Source organism: Schistocerca gregaria, chromosome 2 (assembly GCF_023897955.1).
Source record: "Schistocerca gregaria isolate iqSchGreg1 chromosome 2, iqSchGreg1.2, whole genome shotgun sequence".
Lineage (NCBI taxonomy): Eukaryota > Metazoa > Arthropoda > Insecta > Orthoptera > Acrididae > Schistocerca > Schistocerca gregaria.
In genome coordinates, this window is record NC_064921.1 from 1,018,294,005 (window position 1) to 1,018,317,065 (window position 23,061).

General features: G+C 49.8%; 22 non-coding genes across 22 annotated transcripts; 10 read left to right on the forward strand and 12 right to left on the reverse strand.

Annotated features, from left to right (window-relative positions):
* Positions 1–1,251: 1,251 nt before the first annotated feature.
* Positions 1,252–1,323, reverse strand: Trnag-ccc (transfer RNA glycine (anticodon CCC)). The gene has a single exon. It is a non-coding gene; the product is annotated as a tRNA-Gly (tRNA).
* A 670-nt stretch (positions 1,324–1,993) lies between these two features.
* On the forward strand, positions 1,994–2,077 carry Trnal-uaa (transfer RNA leucine (anticodon UAA)). The gene has a single exon. It is a non-coding gene; the product is annotated as a tRNA-Leu (tRNA).
* A 1,118-nt stretch (positions 2,078–3,195) lies between these two features.
* Trnag-ccc (transfer RNA glycine (anticodon CCC)) lies at positions 3,196–3,267 on the reverse strand. Its single transcript has one exon. It is a non-coding gene; the product is annotated as a tRNA-Gly (tRNA).
* A 670-nt stretch (positions 3,268–3,937) lies between these two features.
* Positions 3,938–4,021, forward strand: Trnal-uaa (transfer RNA leucine (anticodon UAA)). Its single transcript has one exon. It is a non-coding gene; the product is annotated as a tRNA-Leu (tRNA).
* Positions 4,022–5,139: 1,118 nt separating this feature from the next.
* Positions 5,140–5,211, reverse strand: Trnag-ccc (transfer RNA glycine (anticodon CCC)). Its single transcript has one exon. It is a non-coding gene; the product is annotated as a tRNA-Gly (tRNA).
* Positions 5,212–5,881: 670 nt separating this feature from the next.
* Positions 5,882–5,965, forward strand: Trnal-uaa (transfer RNA leucine (anticodon UAA)). The gene has a single exon. It is a non-coding gene; the product is annotated as a tRNA-Leu (tRNA).
* Positions 5,966–7,089: 1,124 nt separating this feature from the next.
* Positions 7,090–7,161, reverse strand: Trnag-ccc (transfer RNA glycine (anticodon CCC)). The gene has a single exon. It is a non-coding gene; the product is annotated as a tRNA-Gly (tRNA).
* Positions 7,162–9,033: 1,872 nt separating this feature from the next.
* Trnag-ccc (transfer RNA glycine (anticodon CCC)) lies at positions 9,034–9,105 on the reverse strand. Its single transcript has one exon. It is a non-coding gene; the product is annotated as a tRNA-Gly (tRNA).
* A 671-nt stretch (positions 9,106–9,776) lies between these two features.
* Positions 9,777–9,860, forward strand: Trnal-uaa (transfer RNA leucine (anticodon UAA)). The gene has a single exon. It is a non-coding gene; the product is annotated as a tRNA-Leu (tRNA).
* Positions 9,861–10,984: 1,124 nt separating this feature from the next.
* On the reverse strand, positions 10,985–11,056 carry Trnag-ccc (transfer RNA glycine (anticodon CCC)). The gene has a single exon. It is a non-coding gene; the product is annotated as a tRNA-Gly (tRNA).
* Positions 11,057–11,727: 671 nt separating this feature from the next.
* Positions 11,728–11,811, forward strand: Trnal-uaa (transfer RNA leucine (anticodon UAA)). Its single transcript has one exon. It is a non-coding gene; the product is annotated as a tRNA-Leu (tRNA).
* A 1,124-nt stretch (positions 11,812–12,935) lies between these two features.
* Positions 12,936–13,007, reverse strand: Trnag-ccc (transfer RNA glycine (anticodon CCC)). Its single transcript has one exon. It is a non-coding gene; the product is annotated as a tRNA-Gly (tRNA).
* A 674-nt stretch (positions 13,008–13,681) lies between these two features.
* On the forward strand, positions 13,682–13,765 carry Trnal-uaa (transfer RNA leucine (anticodon UAA)). The gene has a single exon. It is a non-coding gene; the product is annotated as a tRNA-Leu (tRNA).
* A 1,118-nt stretch (positions 13,766–14,883) lies between these two features.
* On the reverse strand, positions 14,884–14,955 carry Trnag-ccc (transfer RNA glycine (anticodon CCC)). The gene has a single exon. It is a non-coding gene; the product is annotated as a tRNA-Gly (tRNA).
* A 671-nt stretch (positions 14,956–15,626) lies between these two features.
* On the forward strand, positions 15,627–15,710 carry Trnal-uaa (transfer RNA leucine (anticodon UAA)). Its single transcript has one exon. It is a non-coding gene; the product is annotated as a tRNA-Leu (tRNA).
* A 1,124-nt stretch (positions 15,711–16,834) lies between these two features.
* Positions 16,835–16,906, reverse strand: Trnag-ccc (transfer RNA glycine (anticodon CCC)). Its single transcript has one exon. It is a non-coding gene; the product is annotated as a tRNA-Gly (tRNA).
* A 670-nt stretch (positions 16,907–17,576) lies between these two features.
* On the forward strand, positions 17,577–17,660 carry Trnal-uaa (transfer RNA leucine (anticodon UAA)). The gene has a single exon. It is a non-coding gene; the product is annotated as a tRNA-Leu (tRNA).
* Positions 17,661–18,784: 1,124 nt separating this feature from the next.
* Positions 18,785–18,856, reverse strand: Trnag-ccc (transfer RNA glycine (anticodon CCC)). The gene has a single exon. It is a non-coding gene; the product is annotated as a tRNA-Gly (tRNA).
* Positions 18,857–19,526: 670 nt separating this feature from the next.
* On the forward strand, positions 19,527–19,610 carry Trnal-uaa (transfer RNA leucine (anticodon UAA)). Its single transcript has one exon. It is a non-coding gene; the product is annotated as a tRNA-Leu (tRNA).
* A 1,124-nt stretch (positions 19,611–20,734) lies between these two features.
* Positions 20,735–20,806, reverse strand: Trnag-ccc (transfer RNA glycine (anticodon CCC)). Its single transcript has one exon. It is a non-coding gene; the product is annotated as a tRNA-Gly (tRNA).
* A 668-nt stretch (positions 20,807–21,474) lies between these two features.
* On the forward strand, positions 21,475–21,558 carry Trnal-uaa (transfer RNA leucine (anticodon UAA)). The gene has a single exon. It is a non-coding gene; the product is annotated as a tRNA-Leu (tRNA).
* A 1,124-nt stretch (positions 21,559–22,682) lies between these two features.
* Trnag-ccc (transfer RNA glycine (anticodon CCC)) lies at positions 22,683–22,754 on the reverse strand. The gene has a single exon. It is a non-coding gene; the product is annotated as a tRNA-Gly (tRNA).
* Positions 22,755–23,061: the final 307 nt, after the last annotated feature.

Genomic DNA, 23,061 nt, shown 5'->3' on the forward strand with positions numbered 1-23,061 from the left:
GATGTTTATAGAAACGATGGCAGCAGTGTGTTTCCACTCGCACGTCAGATTCGCCGAGCGGCCTAAGGCGCCAGATTTAAGCTCTGGTTCCCAAAATGGAGCGTGGGTTCGAACCCCACATCTGACAATGAATTTTAAATATACCAAACCTACCCGTTTCCTTCGTGCGGGAAAGGAAGTAAATTTCGCGCAAACAGGTTGAAGAGATATTATCAGTGACGGCAGTGATTATGGCGCTTGCCCTGCACGTCTGATTGTCTGGCCGTCAGAAGGAACGGAAAGCTGTTAGGAGACATGGCTTTCAGCCAAGCAGCCCGGATTCGATTCCTGGTAGCCGAACATACTTTTGTTTGCTGAGTCTTGGCTAGTCTCACGGCGCTTACGTTTTCTTTGTGTTGTGCTTTTTGGGTCCAAGCATCAAGAAAGCAAAAGTCAACGAAAACAGATACGTGGTTAAATGTCTGGCAGGGCAGTAATGAAGGTGGATGAGCCGGTGGACCGGGTATTGGACTGGTGACGTGGCCGAATTGCATCGCTCCTCAGCTCAGTACGTTAGAGCGTCGTGCTGTGAACACAAAGGCCATGTATTCGATAGCACTAAGTGCCATTTCATCTTTCTCTCATAAAAGACAGTGCTTCCTCCAGCGAGACACTGCCAGGTAAATACCAAGTGATGTGCACAAGAAGCAAGACGTCTGCACGTTTCGCGGCGTTGTCGATAATGGCCATACCACGCTGAGTGCAGCGGTTCTCGTCTGTTGATTGGAGTTAATAGCGGTTGGCCGTGTTTAGTACTTGGATGGGCGACCAGCTTGGAGATCTACCTACATTTGGCTTCTTTCATTTTGCCTATTTACTTAGGTGTCGTCGCTGCTTAGCGATAATGATGCGGTCCAGCACGCTGACGCCACTCCTGCCTGTCGGTGCACTAAAGCGCGAATCTGTGGCAGCAATAAAATGAAAGGTTCTGTCGTATGTTTGTCGGTTTTTGGTCTCTCGCAGTCGTTTCTCCCGCCTGCCCTCTACATATATGCCCATTTCCAAGCGTCAGCTCTCGCGTCAGCCGAGCAAAGTCGAGACAAGTCGACACATGGAGACACACGATGCTGTGAATCGAAATCCGGCGACTACCGCAATGGCGACACGGAGTGAGACGTGGGGCGAAGGAAAACTATTCGTACCACGACGGTTCTGTTTCGAGGATCGCGTTACGTTACGTGGAATAGCCCTAGAAGAAAAATGTACGTTTCGTGCGGTGGCCGGGAATCGAACCCGGATCAACTGCTTGGGAAGCAACCATGCTGACCGTTACACCACCACCGCCTTGCGTACCGAGTCATTCACGCCGCGATGTATCGGCTACCCTCCTGCCACCAGAGGCCGAAGGCGAAGGCACTGTAGGCGTTCAACGCCAGGGCAGAGGTTGGCACATCTGAACGCAGTGTGTAGGTGCTGCTAGCGTAAATAGAAGCACAACTGACAGCCGTTGGAAAACTGCCCTTTAATTTACAGCATCATGATATAAGAAATATCTAATGTGACGTACGTACAGACGATCCAGAGACGATTGAGCATAATTGTGCCAGTCCAGAAGTAGAAAGCGCCTAAGTATCACAATGTTAAGTTGGTTAGTTTGATCCTCGCCTGGAGCATATCATTAGCTTCCCCTGAGGGCGAAATACACAGCGTAGCCGTTGCTAGGGAACGGACTTTTATTGTCGTTCGTTGTTTTCTCCGCGCCAATGTGAAAATTGATAGTTAGAGTTCTGCTCGTTCCACTTAAGGCCGAAGGCGTCGGAAAACAACGGTGCCAGGCACCATATTTAAGTTCCGGGTGCCGACAGTGAGGGTGGGGTGTTACCTCACATCTCACAACTCGTTTTAAATACTCTAAAAAACGTATTTTCTTCACACAAAAAAAACAAGAAAATTTCGCAGTCAGGCCCTGGAGATGTTTATAGAAACGATGGCAGCAGTGTGTTTCCACTCGCACGTCAGATTCGCCGAGCGGCCTAAGGCGCCAGATTTAAGCTCTGGTTCCCAAAAGGGAGCGTGGGTTCGAACCCCACATCTGACAATGAATTTTAAATATATCAAACCTACCCGTTTCCTTCGTGCGGGAAAGGAAGTAAATTTCGCGCAAACAGGTTGAAGAGATATTATCAGTGACGGCAGTGATTATGGCGCTTGCCCTGCACGTCTGATTGTCTGGCCGTCAGAAGGAACGGAAAGCTGTTAGGAGACATGGCTTTCAGCCAAGCAGCCCGGATTCGATTCCTGGTAGCCGAACATACTTTTGTTTGCTGAGTCTTGGCTAGTCTCACGGCGCTTACGTTTTCTTTGTGTTGTGCTTTTTGGGTCCAAGCATCAAGAAAGCAAAAGTCAACGAAAACAGATACGTGGTTAAATGTCTGGCAGGGCAGTAATGAAGGTGGATGAGCCGGTGGACCGGGTATTGGACTGGTGACGTGGCCGAATTGCATCGCTCCTCAGCTCAGTACGTTAGAGCGTCGTGCTGTGAACACAAAGGCCATGTATTCGATAGCACTAAGTGCCATTTCATCTTTCTCTCATAAAAGACAGTGCTTCCTCCAGCGAGACACTGCCAGGTAAATACCAAGTGATGTGCACAAGAAGCAAGACGTCTGCACGTTTCGCGGCGTTGTCGATAATGGCCATACCACGCTGAGTGCAGCGGTTCTCGTCTGTTGATTGGAGTTAATAGCGGTTGGCCGTGTTTAGTACTTGGATGGGCGACCAGCTTGGAGATCTACCTACATTTGGCTTCTTTCATTTTGCCTATTTACTTAGGTGTCGTCGCTGCTTAGCGATAATGATGCGGTCCAGCACGCTGACGCCACTCCTGCCTGTCGGTGCACTAAAGCGCGAATCTGTGGCCACAATAAAATGAAAGGTTCTGTCGTATGTTTGTCGGTTTTTGGTCTCTCGCAGTCGTTTCTCCCGCCTGCCCTCTACATATATGCCCATTTCCAAGCGTCAGCTCAAACGTCAGCCGAGCAAGACAAGTCGACACATGGAGACACACGATGCTGTGAATCGAAATCCGGCGACTACCGCAATGGCGACACGGAGTGAGACGTGGGGCGAAGGAAAACTATTCGTACCACGACGGTTCTGTTTCGAGGATCGCGTTACGTTACGTGGAATAGCCCTAGAAGAAAAATGTACGTTTCGTGCGGTGGCCGGGAATGGAACCCGGATCAACTGCTTGGGAAGCAACCATGCTGACCGTTACACCACCACCGCCTTGCGTACCGAGTCATTCACGCCGCGATGTATCGGCTACCCTCCTGCCACCAGAGGCCGAAGGCGAAGGCGCTGTAGGCGTTCAACGCCAGGGCAGAGGTTGGCACATCTGAACGCAGTGTGTAGGTGCTGCTAGCGTAAATAGAAGCACAACTGACAGCCGTTGGAAAACTGCCCTTTAATTTACAGCAGCATGATATAAGAAATATCTAATGTGACGTACGTACAGACGATCCAGAGACGATTGAGCATATTTGTGCCAGTCCAGAAGTAGGAAGCGCCTAAGTATCACAATGTTAAGTTGGTTAGTTTGATCCTCGCCTGGAGCATATCATTAGCTTCCCCTGAGGGCGAAATACACAGCGTAGCCGTTGCTAGGGAACGGACTTTTATTGTCGTTCGTTGTTTTCTCCGCGCCATTGTGAAAATTGATAGTTAGAGTTCTGCTCGTTCCACTTAAGGCCGAAGGCGTCGGAAAACAACGGTGCCAGGCACCATATTTAAGTTCCGGGTGCCGACAGTGAGGGTGGGGTGTTACCTCACATCTCACAACTCGTTTTAAATACTCTAAACACGTATTTTCTTCACACAAAAAAAAACAAGAAAATTTCGCAGTCAGGCCCTGGAGATGTTTATAGAAACGATGGCAGCAGTGTGTTTCCACGCGCACGTCAGATTCGCCGAGCGGCCTAAGGCGCCAGATTTAAGCTCTGGTTCCCAAAAGGGAGCGTGGGTTCGAACCCCACATCTGACAATGAATTTTAAATATACCAAACCTACCCATTTCCTTCGTGCGGGAAAGGAAGTAAATTTCGCGCAAACAGGTTGAAGAGATATTATCAGTGACGGCAGTGATTATGGCGCTTGCCCTGCACGTCTGATTGTCTGGCCGTCAGAAGGAACGGAAAGCTGTTAGGAGGCATGGCTTTCAGCCAAGCAGCCCGGATTCGATTCCTGGTAGCCGAACATACTTTTGTTTGCTGAGTCTTGGCTAGTCTCACGGCGCTTACGTTTTCTTTGTGTTGTGCTTTTTGGGTCCAAGCATCAAGAAAGCAAAAGTCAACGAAAACAGATACGTGGTTAAATGTCTGGCAGGGCAGTAATGAAGGTGGATGAGCCGGTGGACCGGGTATTGGACTGGTGACGTGGCCGAATTGCATCGCTCCTCAGCTCAGTACGATAGAGCGTCGTGCTGTGAACACAAAGGCCATGTATTCGATAGCACTAAGTGCCATTTCATCTTTCTCTCATAAAAGACAGTGCTTCCTCCAGCGAGACACTGCCAGGTAAATACCAAGTGATGTGCACAAGAAGCAAGACGTCTGCACGTTTCGCGGCGTTGTCGATAATGGCCATACCACGCTGAGTGCAGCGGTTCTCGTCTGTTGATTGGAGTTAATAGCGGTTGGCCGTGTTTAGTACTTGGATGGGCGACCAGCTTGGAGATCTACCTACATTTGGCTTCTTTCATTTTGCCTATTTACTTAGGTGTCGTCGCTGCTTAGCGATAATGATGCGGTCCAGCACGCTGACGCCACTCCTGCCTGTCGGTGCACTAAAGCGCGAATCTGTGGCCACAATAAAATGAAAGGTTCTGTCGTATGTTTGTCGGTTTTTGGTCTCTCGCAGTCGTTTCTCCCGCCTGCCCTCTACATATATGCCCATTTCCAAGCGTCAGCTCTCGCGTCAGCCGAGCAAGACAAGTCGACACATGGAGACACACGATGCTGTGAATCGAAATCCGGCGACTACCGCAATGGCGACACGGAGTGAGACGTGGGGCGAAGGAAAACTATTCGTACCACGACGGTTCTGTTTCGAGGATCGCGTTACGTTACGTGGAATAGCCCTAGAAGAAAAATGTACGTTTCGTGCGGTGGCCGGGAATCGAACCCGGATCAACTGCTTGGGAAGCAACCATGCTGACCGTTACACCACCACCGCCTTGCGTGCCGAGTCATTCACGCCGCGATGTATCGGCTACCCTCCTGCCACCAGAGGCCGAAGGCGAAGGCGCTGTAGGCGTTCAACGCCAGGGCAGAGGTTGGCACATCTGAACGCAGTGTGTAGGTGCTGCTAGCGTAAATAGAAGCACAACTGACAGCCGTTGGAAAACTGCCCTTTAATTTACAGCAGCATGATATAAGAAATATCTAATGTGACGTACGTACAGACGATCCAGAGACGATTGAGCATATTTGTGCCAGTCCAGAAGTAGAAAGCGCCTAAGTATCACAATGTTAAGTTGGTTAGTTTGATCCTCGCCTGGAGCATATCATTAGCTTCCCCTGAGGGCGAAATACACAGCGTAGCCGTTGCTAGGGAACGGACTTTTATTGTCGTTCGTTGTTTTCTCCGCGCCAATGTGAAAATTGATAGTTAGAGTTCTGCTCGTTCCACTTAAGGCCGAAGGCGTCGGAAAACAACGGTGCCAGGCACCATATTTAAGTTCCGGGTGCCGACAGTGAGGGTGGGGTGTTACCGCACATCTCACAACTCGTTTTAAATACTCTAAACACGTATTTTCTTCACACAAAAAAAAACAAGAAAATTTCGCAGTCAGGCCCTGGAGATGTTTATAGAAACGATGGCAGCAGTGTGTTTCCACGCGCACGTCAGATTCGCCGAGCGGCCTAAGGCGCCAGATTTAAGCTCTGGTTCCCAAAAGGGAGCGTGGGTTCGAACCCCACATCTGACAATGAATTTTAAATATACCAAACCTACCCATTTCCTTCGTGCGGGAAAGGAAGTAAATTTCGCGCAAACAGGTTGAAGAGATATTATCAGTGACGGCAGTGATTATGGCGCTTGCCCTGCACGTCTGATTGTCTGGCCGTCAGAAGGAACGGAAAGCTGTTAGGAGGCATGGCTTTCAGCCAAGCAGCCCGGATTCGATTCCTGGTAGCCGAACATACTTTTGTTTGCTGAGTCTTGGCTAGTCTCACGGCGCTTACGTTTTCTTTGTGTTGTGCTTTTTGGGTCCAAGCATCAAGAAAGCAAAAGTCAACGAAAACAGATACGTGGTTAAATGTCTGGCAGGGCAGTAATGAAGGTGGATGAGCCGGTGGACCGGGTATTGGACTGGTGACGTGGCCGAATTGCATCGCTCCTCAGCTCAGTACGATAGAGCGTCGTGCTGTGAACACAAAGGCCATGTATTCGATAGCACTAAGTGCCATTTCATCTTTCTCTCATAAAAGACAGTGCTTCCTCCAGCGAGACACTGCCAGGTAAATACCAAGTGATGTGCACAAGAAGCAAGACGTCTGCACGTTTCGCGGCGTTGTCGATAATGGCCATACCACGCTGAGTGCAGCGGTTCTCGCCTGTTGATTGGAGTTAATAGCGGTTGGCCGTGTTTAGTACTTGGATGGGCGACCAGCTTGGAGATCTACCTACATTTGGCTTCTTTCATTTTGCCTATTTACTTAGGTGTCGTCGCTGCTTAGCGATAATGATGCGGTCCAGCACGCTGACGCCACTCCTGCCTGTCGGTGCACTAAAGCGCGAATCTGTGGCCACAATAAAATGAAAGGTTCTGTCGTATGTTTGTCGGTTTTTGGTCTCTCGCAGTCGTTTCTCCCGCCTGCCCTCTACATATATGCCCATTTCCAAGCGTCAGCTCTCGCGTCAGCCGAGCAAAGTCGAGACAAGTCGACACATGGAGACACACGATGCTGTGAATCGAAATCCGGCGACTACCGCAATGGCGACACGGAGTGAGACGTGGGGCGAAGGAAAACTATTCGTACCACGACGGTTCTGTTTCGAGGATCGCGTTACGTTACGTGGAATAGCCCTAGAAGAAAAATGTACGTTTCGTGCGGTGGCCGGGAATCGAACCCGGATCAACTGCTTGGGAAGCAACCATGCTGACCGTTACACCACCACCGCCTTGCGTGCCGAGTCATTCACGCCGCGATGTATCGGCTACCCTCCTGCCACCAGAGGCCGAAGGCGAAGGCGCTGTAGGCGTTCAACGCCAGGGCAGAGGTTGGCACATCTGAACGCAGTGTGTAGGTGCTGCTAGCGTAAATAGAAGCACAACTGACAGCCGTTGGAAAACTGCCCTTTAATTTACAGCAGCATGATATAAGAAATATCTAATGTGACGTACGTACAGACGATCCAGAGACGATTGAGCATATTTGTGCCAGTCCAGAAGTAGAAAGCGCCTAAGTATCACAATGTTAAGTTGGTTAGTTTGATCCTCGCCTGGAGCATATCATTAGATTCCCCTGAGGGCGAAATACACAGCGTAGCCGTTGCTAGGGAACGGACTTTTATTGTCGTTCGTTGTTTTCTCCGCGCCAATGTGAAAATTGATAGTTAGAGTTCTGCTCGTTCCACTTAAGGCCGAAGGCGTCGGAAAACAACGGTGCCAGGCACCATATTTAAGTTCCGGGTGCCGACAGTGAGGGTGGGGTGTTACCGCACATCTCACAACTCGTTTTAAATACTCTAAACACGTATTTTCTTCACACAAAAAAAAACAAGAAAATTTCGCAGTCAGGCCCTGGAGATGTTTATAGAAACGATGGCAGCAGTGTGTTTCCACGCGCACGTCAGATTCGCCGAGCGGCCTAAGGCGCCAGATTTAAGCTCTGGTTCCCAAAAGGGAGCGTGTGTTCGAACCCCACATCTGACAATGAATTTTAAATATACCAAACCTACCCATTTCCTTCGTGCGGGAAAGGAAGTAAATTTCGCGCAAACAGGTTGAAGAGATATTATCAGTGACGGCAGTGATTATGGCGCTTGCCCTGCACGTCTGATTGTCTGGCCGTCAGAAGGAACGGAAAGCTGTTAGGAGGCATGGCTTTCAGCCAAGCAGCCCGGATTCGATTCCTGGTAGCCGAACATACTTTTGTTTGCTGAGTCTTGGCTAGTCTCACGGCGCTTACGTTTTCTTTGTGTTGTGCTTTTTGGGTCCAAGCATCAAGAAAGCAAAAGTCAACGAAAACAGATACGTGGTTAAATGTCTGGCAGGGCAGTAATGAAGGTGGATGAGCCGGTGGACCGGGTATTGGACTGGTGACGTGGCCGAATTGCATCGCTCCTCAGCTCAGTACGATAGAGCGTCGTGCTGTGAACACAAAGGCCATGTATTCGATAGCACTAAGTGCCATTTCATCTTTCTCTCATAAAAGACAGTGCTTCCTCCAGCGAGACACTGCCAGGTAAATACCAAGTGATGTGCACAAGAAGCAAGACGTCTGCACGTTTCGCGGCGTTGTCGATAATGGCCATACCACGCTGAGTGCAGCGGTTCTCGTCTGTTGATTGGAGTTAATAGCGGTTGGCCGTGTTTAGTACTTGGATGGGCGACCAGCTTGGAGATCTACCTACATTTGGCTTCTTTCATTTTGCCTATTTACTTAGGTGTCGTCGCTGCTTAGCGATAATGATGCGGTCCAGCACGCTGACGCCACTCCTGCCTGTCGGTGCACTAAAGCGCGAATCTGTGGCCACAATAAAATGAAAGGTTCTGTCGTATGTTTGTCGGTTTTTGGTCTCTCGCAGTCGTTTCTCCCGCCTGCCCTCTACATATATGCCCATTTCCAAGCGTCAGCTCTCGCGTCAGCCGAGCAAGACAAGTCGACACATGGAGACACACGATGCTGTGAATCGAAATCCGGCGACTACCGCAATGGCGACACGGAGTGAGACGTGGGGCGAAGGAAAACTATTCGTACCACGACGGTTCTGTTTCGAGGATCGCGTTACGTTACGTGGAATAGCCCTAGAAGAAAAATGTACGTTTCGTGCGGTGGCCGGGAATGGAACCCGGATCAACTGCTTGGGAAGCAACCATGCTGACCGTTACACCACCACCGCCTTGCGTGCCGAGTCATTCACGCCGCGATGTATCGGCTACCCTCCTGCCACCAGAGGCCGAAGGCGAAGGCGCTGTAGGCGTTCAACGCCAGGGCAGAGGTTGGCACATCTGAACGCAGTGTGTAGGTGCTGCTAGCGTAAATAGAAGCACAACTGACAGCCGTTGGAAAACTGCCCTTTAATTTACAGCAGCATGATATAAGAAATATCTAATGTGACGTACGTACAGACGATCCAGAGACGATTGAGCATATTTGTGCCAGTCCAGAAGTAGAAAGCGCCTAAGTATCACAATGTTAAGTTGGTTAGTTTGATCCTCGCCTGGAGCATATCATTAGCTTCCCCTGAGGGCGAAATACACAGCGTAGCCGTTGCTAGGGAACGGACTTTTATTGTCGTTCGTTGTTTTCTCCGCGCCAATGTGAAAATTGATAGTTAGAGTTCTGCTCGTTCCACTTAAGGCCGAAGGCGTCGGAAAACAACGGTGCCAGGCACCATATTTAAGTTCCGGGTGCCGACAGTGAGGGTGGGGTGTTACCTCACATCTCACAACTCGTTTTAAATACTCTAAAAAACGTATTTTCTTCACACAAAAAAAAACAAGAAAATTTTGCAGTCAGGCCCTGGAGATGTTTATAGAAACGATGGCAGCAGTGTGTTTCCACTCGCACGTCAGATTCGCCGAGCGGCCTAAGGCGCCAGATTTAAGCTCTGGTTCCCAAAAGGGAGCGTGGGTTCGAACCCCACATCTGACAATGAATTTTAAATATACCAAACCTACCCGTTTCCTTCGTGCGGGAAAGGAAGTAAATTTCGCGCAAACAGGTTGAAGAGATATTATCAGTGACGGCAGTGATTATGGCGCTTGCCCTGCACGTCTGATTGTCTGGCCGTCAGAAGGAACGGAAAGCTGTTAGGAGACATGGCTTTCAGCCAAGCAGCCCGGATTCGATTCCTGGTAGCCGAACATACTTTTGTTTGCTGAGTCTTGGCTAGTCTCACGGCGCTTACGTTTTCTTTGTGTTGTGCTTTTTGGGTCCAAGCATCAAGAAAGCAAAAGTCAACGAAAACAGATACGTGGTTAAATGTCTGGCAGGGCAGTAATGAAGGTGGATGAGCCGGTGGACCGGGTATTGGACTGGTGACGTGGCCGAATTGCATCGCTCCTCAGCTCAGTACGTTAGAGCGTCGTGCTGTGAACACAAAGGCCATGTATTCGATAGCACTAAGTGCCATTTCATCTTTCTCTCATAAAAGACAGTGCTTCCTCCAGCGAGACACTGCCAGGTAAATACCAAGTGATGTGCACAAGAAGCAAGACGTCTGCACGTTTCGCGGCGTTGTCGATAATGGCCATACCACGCTGAGTGCAGCGGTTCTCGTCTGTTGATTGGAGTTAATAGCGGTTGGCCGTGTTTAGTACTTGGATGGGCGACCAGCTTGGAGATCTACCTACATTTGGCTTCTTTCATTTTGCCTATTTACTTAGGTGTCGTCGCTGCTTAGCGATAATGATGCGGTCCAGCACGCTGACGCCACTCCTGCCTGTCGGTGCACTAAAGCGCGAATCTGTGGCCACAATAAAATGAAAGGTTCTGTCGTATGTTTGTCGGTTTTTGGTCTCTCGCAGTCGTTTCTCCCGCCTGCCCTCTACATATATGCCCATTTCCAAGCGTCAGCTCTCGCGTCAGCCGAGCAAAGTCGAGACAAGTCGACACATGGAGACACACGATGCTGTGAATCGAAATCCGGCGACTACCGCAATGGCGACACGGAGTGAGACGTGGGGCGAAGGAAAACTATTCGTACCACGACGGTTCTGTTTCGAGGATCGCGTTACGTTACGTGGAATAGCCCTAGAAGAAAAATGTACGTTTCGTGCGGTGGCCGGGAATCGAACCCGGATCAACTGCTTGGGAAGCAACCATGCTGACCGTTACACCACCACCGCCTTGCGTGCCGAGTCATTCACGCCGCGATGTATCGGCTACCCTCCTGCCACCAGAGGCCGAAGGCGAAGGCGCTGTAGGCGTTCAACGCCAGGGCAGAGGTTGGCACATCTGAACGCAGTGTGTAGGTGCTGCTAGCGTAAATAGAAGCACAACTGACAGCCGTTGGAAAACTGCCCTTTAATTTACAGCAGCATGATATAAGAAATATCTAATGTGACGTACGTACAGACGATCCAGAGACGATTGAGCATATTTGTGCCAGTCCAGAAGTAGAAAGCGCCTAAGTATCACAATGTTAAGTTGGTTAGTTTGATCCTCGCCTGGAGCATATCATTAGCTTCCCCTGAGGGCGAAATACACAGCGTAGCCGTTGCTAGGGAACGGACTTTTATTGTCGTTCGTTGTTTTCTCCGCGCCAATGTGAAAATTGATAGTTAGAGTTCTGCTCGTTCCACTTAAGGCCGAAGGCGTCGGAAAACAACGGTGCCAGGCACCATATTTAAGTTCCGGGTGCCGACAGTGAGGGTGGGGTGTTACCGCACATCTCACAACTCGTTTTAAATACTCTAAACACGTATTTTCTTCACACAAAAAAAAAACAAGAAAATTTCGCAGTCAGGCCCTGGAGATGTTTATAGAAACGATGGCAGCAGTGTGTTTCCACGCGCACGTCAGATTCGCCGAGCGGCCTAAGGCGCCAGATTTAAGCTCTGGTTCCCAAAAGGGAGCGTGGGTTCGAACCCCACATCTGACAATGAATTTTAAATATACCAAACCTACCCGTTTCCTTCGTGCGGGAAAGGAAGTAAATTTCGCGCAAACAGGTTGAAGAGATATTATCAGTGACGGCAGTGATTATGGCGCTTGCCCTGCACGTCTGATTGTCTGGCCGTCAGAAGGAACGGAAAGCTGTTAGGAGACATGGCTTTCAGCCAAGCAGCCCGGATTCGATTCCTGGTAGCCGAACATACTTTTGTTTGCTGAGTCTTGGCTAGTCTCACGGCGCTTACGTTTTCTTTGTGTTGTGCTTTTTGGGTCCAAGCATCAAGAAAGCAAAAGTCAACGAAAACAGATACGTGGTTAAATGTCTGGCAGGGCAGTAATGAAGGTGGATGAGCCGGTGGACCGGGTATTGGACTGGTGACGTGGCCGAATTGCATCGCTCCTCAGCTCAGTACGTTAGAGCGTCGTGCTGTGAACACAAAGGCCATGTATTCGATAGCACTAAGTGCCATTTCATCTTTCTCTCATAAAAGACAGTGCTTCCTCCAGCGAGACACTGCCAGGTAAATACCAAGTGATGTGCACAAGAAGCAAGACGTCTGCACGTTTCGCGGCGTTGTCGATAATGGCCATACCACGCTGAGTGCAGCGGTTCTCGTCTGTTGATTGGAGTTAATAGCGGTTGGCCGTGTTTAGTACTTGGATGGGCGACCAGCTTGGAGATCTACCTACATTTGGCTTCTTTCATTTTGCCTATTTACTTAGGTGTCGTCGCTGCTTAGCGATAATGATGCGGTCCAGCACGCTGACGCCACTCCTGCCTGTCGGTGCACTAAAGCGCGAATCTGTGGCCACAATAAAATGAAAGGTTCTGTCGTATGTTTGTCGGTTTTTGGTCTCTCGCAGTCGTTTCTCCCGCCTGCCCTCTACATATATGCCCATTTCCAAGCGTCAGCTCTCGCGTCAGCCGAGCAAAGTCGAGACAAGTCGACACATGGAGACACACGATGCTGTGAATCGAAATCCGGCGACTACCGCAATGGCGACACGGAGTGAGACGTGGGGCGAAGGAAAACTATTCGTACCACGACGGTTCTGTTTCGAGGATCGCGTTACGTTACGTGGAATAGCCCTAGAAGAAAAATGTACGTTTCGTGCGGTGGCCGGGAATGGAACCCGGATCAACTGCTTGGGAAGCAACCATGCTGACCGTTACACCACCACCGCCTTGCGTGCCGAGTCATTCACGCCGCGATGTATCGGCTACCCTCCTGCCACCAGAGGCCGAAGGCGAAGGCGCTGTAGGCGTTCAACGCCAGGGCAGAGGTTGGCACATCTGAACGCAGTGTGTAGGTGCTGCTAGCGTAAATAGAAGCACAACTGACAGCCGTTGGAAAACTGCCCTTTAATTTACAGCAGCATGATATAAGAAATATCTAATGTGACGTACGTACAGACGATCCAGAGACGATTGAGCATATTTGTGCCAGTCCAGAAGTAGAAAGCGCCTAAGTATCACAATGTTAAGTTGGTTAGTTTGATCCTCGCCTGGAGCATATCATTAGATTCCCCTGAGGGCGAAATACACAGCGTAGCCGTTGCTAGGGAACGGACTTTTATTGTCGTTCGTTGTTTTCTCCGCGCCAATGTGAAAATTGATAGTTAGAGTTCTGCTCGTTCCACTTAAGGCCGAAGGCGTCGGAAAACAACGGTGCCAGGCACCACCATATTTAAGTTCCGGGTGCCGACAGTGAGGGTGGGGTGTTACCGCACATCTCACAACTCGTTTTAAATACTCTAAACACGTATTTTCTTCACACAAAAAAAAAACAAGAAAATTTCGCAGTCAGGCCCTGGAGATGTTTATAGAAACGATGGCAGCAGTGTGTTTCCACGCGCACGTCAGATTCGCCGAGCGGCCTAAGGCGCCAGATTTAAGCTCTGGTTCCCAAAAGGGAGCGTGGGTTCGAACCCCACATCTGACAATGAATTTTAAATATACCAAACCTACCCGTTTCCTTCGTGCGGGAAAGGAAGTAAATTTCGCGCAAACAGGTTGAAGAGATATTATCAGTGACGGCAGTGATTATGGCGCTTGCCCTGCACGTCTGATTGTCTGGCCGTCAGAAGGAACGGAAAGCTGTTAGGAGACATAGCTTTCAGCCAAGCAGCCCGGATTCGATTCCTGGTAGCCGAACATACTTTTGTTTGCTGAGTCTTGGCTAGTCTCACGGCGCTTACGTTTTCTTTGTGTTGTGCTTTTTGGGTCCAAGCATCAAGAAAGCAAAAGTCAACGAAAACAGATACGTGGTTAAATGTCTGGCAGGGCAGTAATGAAGGTGGATGAGCCGGTGGACCGGGTATTGGACTGGTGACGTGGCCGAATTGCATCGCTCCTCAGCTCAGTACGTTAGAGCGTCGTGCTGTGAACACAAAGGCCATGTATTCGATAGCACTAAGTGCCATTTCATCTTTCTCTCATAAAAGACAGTGCTTCCTCCAGCGAGACACTGCCAGGTAAATACCAAGTGATGTGCACAAGAAGCAAGACGTCTGCACGTTTCGCGGCGTTGTCGATAATGGCCATACCACGCTGAGTGCAGCGGTTCTCGTCTGTTGATTGGAGTTAATAGCGGTTGGCCGTGTTTAGTACTTGGATGGGCGACCAGCTTGGAGATCTACCTACATTTGGCTTCTTTCATTTTGCCTATTTACTTAGGTGTCGTCGCTGCTTAGCGATAATGATGCGGTCCAGCACGCTGACGCCACTCCTGCCTGTCGGTGCACTAAAGCGCGAATCTGTGGCCACAATAAAATGAAAGGTTCTGTCGTATGTTTGTCGGTTTTTGGTCTCTCGCAGTCGTTTCTCCCGCCTGCCCTCTACATATATGCCCATTTCCAAGCGTCAGCTCTCGCGTCAGCCGAGCAAGACAAGTCGACACATGGAGACACACGATGCTGTGAATCGAAATCCGGCGACTACCGCAATGGCGACACGGAGTGAGACGTGGGGCGAAGGAAAACTATTCGTACCACGACGGTTCTGTTTCGAGGATCGCGTTACGTTACGTGGAATAGCCCTAGAAGAAAAATGTACGTTTCGTGCGGTGGCCGGGAATCGAACCCGGATCAACTGCTTGGGAAGCAACCATGCTGACCGTTACACCACCACCGCCTTGCGTGCCGAGTCATTCACGCCGCGATGTATCGGCTACCCTCCTGCCACCAGAGGCCGAAGGCGAAGGCGCTGTAGGCGTTCAACGCCAGGGCAGAGGTTGGCACATCTGAACGCAGTGTGTAGGTGCTGCTAGCGTAAATAGAAGCACAACTGACAGCCGTTGGAAAACTGCCCTTTAATTTACAGCAGCATGATATAAGAAATATCTAATGTGACGTACGTACAGACGATCCAGAGACGATTGAGCATATTTGTGCCAGTCCAGAAGTAGAAAGCGCCTAAGTATCACAATGTTAAGTTGGTTAGTTTGATCCTCGCCTGGAGCATATCATTAGCTTCCCCTGAGGGCGAAATACACAGCGTAGCCGTTGCTAGGGAACGGACTTTTATTGTCGTTCGTTGTTTTCTCCGCGCCAATGTGAAAATTGATAGTTAGAGTTCTGCTCGTTCCACTTAAGGCCGAAGGCGTCGGAAAACAACGGTGCCAGGCACCATATTTAAGTTCCGGGTGCCGACAGTGAGGGTGGGGTGTTACCGCACATCTCACAACTCGTTTTAAATACTCTAAACACGTATTTTCTTCACACAAAAAAAAAACAAGAAAATTTCGCAGTCAGGCCCTGGAGATGTTTATAGAAACGATGGCAGCAGTGTGTTTCCACGCGCACGTCAGATTCGCCGAGCGGCCTAAGGCGCCAGATTTAAGCTCTGGTTCCCAAAAGGGAGCGTGGGTTCGAACCCCACATCTGACAATGAATTTTAAATATACCAAACCTACCCGTTTCCTTCGTGCGGGAAAGGAAGTAAATTTCGCGCAAACAGGTTGAAGAGATATTATCAGTGACGGCAGTGATTATGGCGCTTGCCCTGCACGTCTGATTGTCTGGCCGTCAGAAGGAACGGAAAGCTGTTAGGAGACATGGCTTTCAGCCAAGCAGCCCGGATTCGATTCCTGGTAGCCGAACATACTTTTGTTTGCTGAGTCTTGGCTAGTCTCACGGCGCTTACGTTTTCTTTGTGTTGTGCTTTTTGGGTCCAAGCATCAAGAAAGCAAAAGTCAACGAAAACAGATACGTGGTTAAATGTCTGGCAGGGCAGTAATGAAGGTGGATGAGCCGGTGGACCGGGTATTGGACTGGTGACGTGGCCGAATTGCATCGCTCCTCAGCTCAGTACGTTAGAGCGTCGTGCTGTGAACACAAAGGCCATGTATTCGATAGCACTAAGTGCCATTTCATCTTTCTCTCATAAAAGACAGTGCTTCCTCCAGCGAGACACTGCCAGGTAAATACCAAGTGATGTGCACAAGAAGCAAGACGTCTGCACGTTTCGCGGCGTTGTCGATAATGGCCATACCACGCTGAGTGCAGCGGTTCTCGTCTGTTGATTGGAGTTAATAGCGGTTGGCCGTGTTTAGTACTTGGATGGGCGACCAGCTTGGAGATCTACCTACATTTGGCTTCTTTCATTTTGCCTATTTACTTAGGTGTCGTCGCTGCTTAGCGATAATGATGCGGTCCAGCACGCTGACGCCACTCCTGCCTGTCGGTGCACTAAAGCGCGAATCTGTGGCCACAATAAAATGAAAGGTTCTGTCGTATGTTTGTCGGTTTTTGGTCTCTCGCAGTCGTTTCTCCCGCCTGCCCTCTACATATATGCCCATTTCCAAGCGTCAGCTCTCGCGTCAGCCGAGCAAAGTCGAGACAAGTCGACACATGGAGACACACGATGCTGTGAATCGAAATCCGGCGACTACCGCAATGGCGACACGGAGTGAGACGTGGGGCGAAGGAAAACTATTCGTACCACGACGGTTCTGTTTCGAGGATCGCGTTACGTTACGTGGAATAGCCCTAGAAGAAAAATGTACGTTTCGTGCGGTGGCCGGGAATCGAACCCGGATCAACTGCTTGGGAAGCAACCATGCTGACCGTTACACCACCACCGCCTTGCGTGCCGAGTCATTCACGCCGCGATGTATCGGCTACCCTCCTGCCACCAGAGGCCGAAGGCGAAGGCGCTGTAGGCGTTCAACGCCAGGGCAGAGGTTGGCACATCTGAACGCAGTGTGTAGGTGCTGCTAGCGTAAATAGAAGCACAACTGACAGCCGTTGGAAAACTGCCCTTTAATTTACAGCAGCATGATATAAGAAATATCTAATGTGACGTACGTACAGACGATCCAGAGACGATTGAGCATATTTGTGCCAGTCCAGAAGTAGAAAGCGCCTAAGTATCACAATGTTAAGTTGGTTAGTTTGATCCTCGCCTGGAGCATATCATTAGCTTCCCCTGAGGGCGAAATACACAGCGTAGCCGTTGCTAGGGAACGGACTTTTATTGTCGTTCGTTGTTTTCTCCGCGCCAATGTGAAAATTGATAGTTAGAGTTCTGCTCGTTCCACTTAAGGCCGAAGGCGTCGGAAAACAACGGTGCCAGGCACCATATTTAAGTTCCGGGTGCCGACAGTGAGGGTGGGGTGTTACCGCACATCTCACAACTCGTTTTAAATACTCTAAACACGTATTTTCTTCACACAAAAAAAAACAAGAAAATTTCGCAGTCAGGCCCTGGAGATGTTTATAGAAACGATGGCAGCAGTGTGTTTCCACGCGCACGTCAGATTGGCCGAGCGGCCTAAGGCGCCAGATTTAAGCTCTGGTTCCCAAAAGGGAGCGTGGGTTCGAACCCCACATCTGACAATGAATTTTAAATATACCAAACCTACCCGTTTCCTTCGTGCGGGAAAGGAAGTAAATTTCGCGCAAACAGGTTGAAGAGATATTATCAGTGACGGCAGTGATTATGGCGCTTGCCCTGCACGTCTGATTGTCTGGCCGTCAGAAGGAACGGAAAGCTGCTAGGAGACATGGCTTTCAGCCAAGCAGCCCGGATTCGATTCCTGGTAGGCGAACATACTTTTGTTTGCTGAGTCTTGGCTAGTCTCACGGCGCTTACGTTTTCTTTGTGTTGTGCTTTTTGGGTCCAAGCATCAAGAAAGCAAAAGTCAACGAAAACAGATACGTGGTTAAATGTCTGGCAGGGCAGTAATGAAGGTGGATGAGCCGGTGGACCGGGTATTGGACTGGTGACGTGGCCGAATTGCATCGCTCCTCAGCTCAGTACGTTAGAGCGTCGTGCTGTGAACACAAAGGCCATGTATTCGATAGCACTAAGTGCCATTTCATCTTTCTCTCATAAAAGACAGTGCTTCCTCCAGCGAGACACTGCCAGGTAAATACCAAGTGATGTGCACAAGAAGCAAGACGTCTGCACGTTTCGCGGCGTTGTCGATAATGGCCATACCACGCTGAGTGCAGCGGTTCTCGTCTGTTGATTGGAGTTAATAGCGGTTGGCCGTGTTTAGTACTTGGATGGGCGACCAGCTTGGAGATCTACCTACATTTGGCTTCTTTCATTTTGCCTATTTACTTAGGTGTCGTCGCTGCTTAGCGATAATGATGCGGTCCAGCACGCTGACGCCACTCCTGCCTGTCGGTGCACTAAAGCGCGAGTCTGTGGCCACAATAAAATGAAAGGTTCTGTCGTATGTTTGTCGGTTTTTGGTCTCTCGCAGTCGTTTCTCCCGCCTGCCCTCTACATATATGCCCATTTCCAAGCGTCAGCTCTCGCGTCAGCCGAGCAAAGTCGAGACAAGTCGACACATGGAGACACACGATGCTGTGAATCGAAATCCGGCGACTACCGCAATGGCGACACGGAGTGAGACGTGGGGCGAAGGAAAACTATTCGTACCACGACGGTTCTGTTTCGAGGATCGCGTTACGTTACGTGGAATAGCCCTAGAAGAAAAATGTACGTTTCGTGCGGTGGCCGGGAATGGAACCCGGATCAACTGCTTGGGAAGCAACCATGCTGACCGTTACACCACCACCGCCTTGCGTGGCGAGTCATTCACGCCGCGATGTATCGGCTACCCTCCTGCCACCAGAGGCCGAAGGCGAAGGCGCTGTAGGCGTTCAACGCCAGGGCAGAGGTTGGCACATCTGAACGCAGTGTGTAGGTGCTGCTAGCGTAAATAGAAGCACAACTGACAGCCGTTGGAAAACTGCCCTTTAATTTACAGCAGCATGATATAAGAAATATCTAATGTGACGTACGTACAGACGATCCAGAGACGATTGAGCATATTTGTGCCAGTCCAGAAGTAGAAAGCGCCTAAGTATCACAATGTTAAGTTGGTTAGTTTGATCCTCGCCTGGAGCATATCATTAGCTTCCCCTGAGGGCGAAATACACAGCGTAGCCGTTGCTAGGGAACGGACTTTTATTGTCGTTCGTTGTTTTCTCCGCGCCAATGTGAAAATTGATAGTTAGAGTTCTGCTCGTTCCACTTAAGGCCGAAGGCGTCGGAAAACAACGGTGCCAGGCACCATATTTAAGTTCCGGGTGCCGACAGTGAGGGTGGGGTGTTACCGCACATCTCACAACTCGTTTTAAATACTCTAAACACGTATTTTCTTCACACAAAAAAAAACAAGAAAATTTCGCAGTCAGGCCCTGGAGATGTTTATAGAAACGATGGCAGCAGTGTGTTTCCACGCGCACGTCAGATTCGCCGAGCGGCCTAAGGCGCCAGATTTAAGCTCTGGTTCCCAAAAGGGAGCGTGGGTTCGAACCCCACATCTGACAATGAATTTTAAATATACCAAACCTACCCATTTCCTTCGTGCGGGAAAGGAAGTAAATTTCGCGCAAACAGGTTGAAGAGATATTATCAGTGACGGCAGTGATTATGGCGCTTGCCCTGCACGTCTGATTGTCTGGCCGTCAGAAGGAACGGAAAGCTGTTAGGAGGCATGGCTTTCAGCCAAGCAGCCCGGATTCGATTCCTGGTAGCCGAACATACTTTTGTTTGCTGAGTCTTGGCTAGTCTCACGGCGCTTACGTTTTCTTTGTGTTGTGCTTTTTGGGTCCAAGCATCAAGAAAGCAAAAGTCAACGAAAACAGATACGTGGTTAAATGTCTGGCAGGGCAGTAATGAAGGTGGATGAGCCGGTGGACCGGGTATTGGACTGGTGACGTGGCCGAATTGCATCGCTCCTCAGCTCAGTACGATAGAGCGTCGTGCTGTGAACACAAAGGCCATGTATTCGATAGCACTAAGTGCCATTTCATCTTTCTCTCATAAAAGACAGTGCTTCCTCCAGCGAGACACTGCCAGGTAAATACCAAGTGATGTGCACAAGAAGCAAGACGTCTGCACGTTTCGCGGCGTTGTCGATAATGGCCATACCACGCTGAGTGCAGCGGTTCTCGTCTGTTGATTGGAGTTAATAGCGGTTGGCCGTGTTTAGTACTTGGATGGGCGACCAGCTTGGAGATCTACCTACATTTGGCTTCTTTCATTTTGCCTATTTACTTAGGTGTCGTCGCTGCTTAGCGATAATGATGCGGTCCAGCACGCTGACGCCACTCCTGCCTGTCGGTGCACTAAAGCGCGAATCTGTGGCCACAATAAAATGAAAGGTTCTGTCGTATGTTTGTCGGTTTTTGGTCTCTCGCAGTCGTTTCTCCCGCCTGCCCTCTACATATATGCCCATTTCCAAGCGTCAGCTCTCGCGTCAGCCGAGCAAAGTCGAGACAAGTCGACACATGGAGACACACGATGCTGTGAATCGAAATCCGGCGACTACCGCAATGGCGACACGGAGTGAGACGTGGGGCGAAGGAAAACTATTCGTACCACGACGGTTCTGTTTCGAGGATCGCGTTACGTTACGTGGAATAGCCCTAGCAGAAAAATGTACGTTTCGTGCGGTGGCCGGGAATCGAACCCGGATCAACTGCTTGGGAAGCAACCATGCTGACCGTTACACCACCACCGCCTTGCGTGCCGAGTCATTCACGCCGCGATGTATCGGCTACCCTCCTGCCACCAGAGGCCGAAGGCGAAGGCACTGTAGGCGTTCAACGCCAGGGCAGAGGTTGGCACATCTGAACGCAGTGTAGTTGCTGCTAGCGTAAATAGAAGCACAACTGACAGCCGTTGGAAAACTGCCCTTTAATTTACAGCAGCATGATATAAGAAATATCTAATGTGACGTACGTACAGACGATCCAGAGACGATTGAGCATAATTGTGCCAGTCCAGAAGTAGAAAGCGCCTAAGTATCACAATGTTAAGTTGGTTAGTTTGATCCTTGCCTGGAGCATATCATTAGCTTCCCCTGAGGGCGAAATACACAGCGTAGCCGTTGCTAGGGAACGGACTTTTATTGTCGTTCGTTGTTTTCTCCGCGCCAATGTGAAAATTGATAGTTAGAGTTCTGCTCGTTCCACTTAAGGCCGAATTCGTCGGAAAACAACGGTGCCAGGCACCATATTTAAGTTCCGGGTGCCGACAGTGAGGGTGGGGTGTTACCGCACATCTCACAACTCGTTTTAAATACTCTAAACACGTATTTTCTTCACACAAAAAAAAACAAGAAAATTTCGCAGTCAGGCCCTGGAGATGTTTATAGAAACGATGGCAGCAGTGTGTTTCCACGCGCACGTCAGATTCGCCGAGCGGCCTAAGGCGCCAGATTTAAGCTCTGGTTCCCAAAAGGGAGCGTGGGTTCGAACCCCACATCTGACAATGAATTTTAAATATACCAAACCTACCCATTTCCTTCGTGCGGGAAAGGAAGTAAATTTCGCGCAAACAGGTTGAAGAGATATTATCAGTGACGGCAGTGATTATGGCGCTTGCCCTGCACGTCTGATTGTCTGGCCGTCAGAAGGAACGGAAAGCTGTTAGGAGGCATGGCTTTCAGCCAAGCAGCCCGGATTCGATTCCTGGTAGCCGAACATACTTTTGTTTGCTGAGTCTTGGCTAGTCTCACGGCGCTTACGTTTTCTTTGTGTTGTGCTTTTTGGGTCCAAGCATCAAGAAAGCAAAAGTCAACGAAAACAGATACGTGGTTAAATGTCTGGCAGGGCAGTAATGAAGGTGGATGAGCCGGTGGACCGGGTATTGGACTGGTGACGTGGCCGAATTGCATCGCTCCTCAGCTCAGTACGATAGAGCGTCGTGCTGTGAACACAAAGGCCATGTATTCGATAGCACTAAGTGCCATTTCATCTTTCTCTCATAAAAGACAGTGCTTCCTCCAGCGAGACACTGCCAGGTAAATACCAAGTGATGTGCACAAGAAGCAAGACGTCTGCACGTTTCGCGGCGTTGTCGATAATGGCCATACCACGCTGAGTGCAGCGGTTCTCGTCTGTTGATTGGAGTTAATAGCGGTTGGCCGTGTTTAGTACTTGGATGGGCGACCAGCTTGGAGATCTACCTACATTTGGCTTCTTTCATTTTGCCTATTTACTTAGGTGTCGTCGCTGCTTAGCGATAATGATGCGGTCCAGCACGCTGACGCCACTCCTGCCTGTCGGTGCACTAAAGCGCGAATCTGTGGCCACAATAAAATGAAAGGTTCTGTCGTATGTTTGTCGGTTTTTGGTCTCTCGCAGTCGTTTCTCCCGCCTGCCCTCTACATATATGCCCATTTCCAAGCGTCAGCTCTCGCGTCAGCCGAGCAAAGTCGAGACAAGTCGACACATGGAGACACACGATGCTGTGAATCGAAATCCGGCGACTACCGCAATGGCGACACGGAGTGAGACGTGGGGCGAAGGAAAACTATTCGTACCACGACGGTTCTGTTTCGAGGATCGCGTTACGTTACTTGGAATAGCCCTAGAAGAAAAATGTACGTTTCGTGCGGTGGCCGGGAATCGAAACCGGATCAACTGCTTGGGAAGCAACCATGCTGACCGTTACACCACCACCGCCTTGCGTGCCGAGTCATTCACGCCGCGATGTATCGGCTACCCTCCTGCCACCAGAGGCCGAAGGCGAAGGCGCTGTAGGCGTTCAACGCCAGGGCAGAGGTTGGCACATCTGAACGCAGTGTGTAGGTGCTGCTAGCGTAAATAGAAGCACAACTGACAGCCGTTGGAAAACTGCCCTTTAATTTACAGCAGCATGATATAAGAAATATCTAATGTGACGTACGTACAGACGATCCAGAGACGATTGAGCATATTTGTGCCAGTCCAGAAGTAGAAAGCGCCTAAGTATCACAATGTTAAGTTGGTT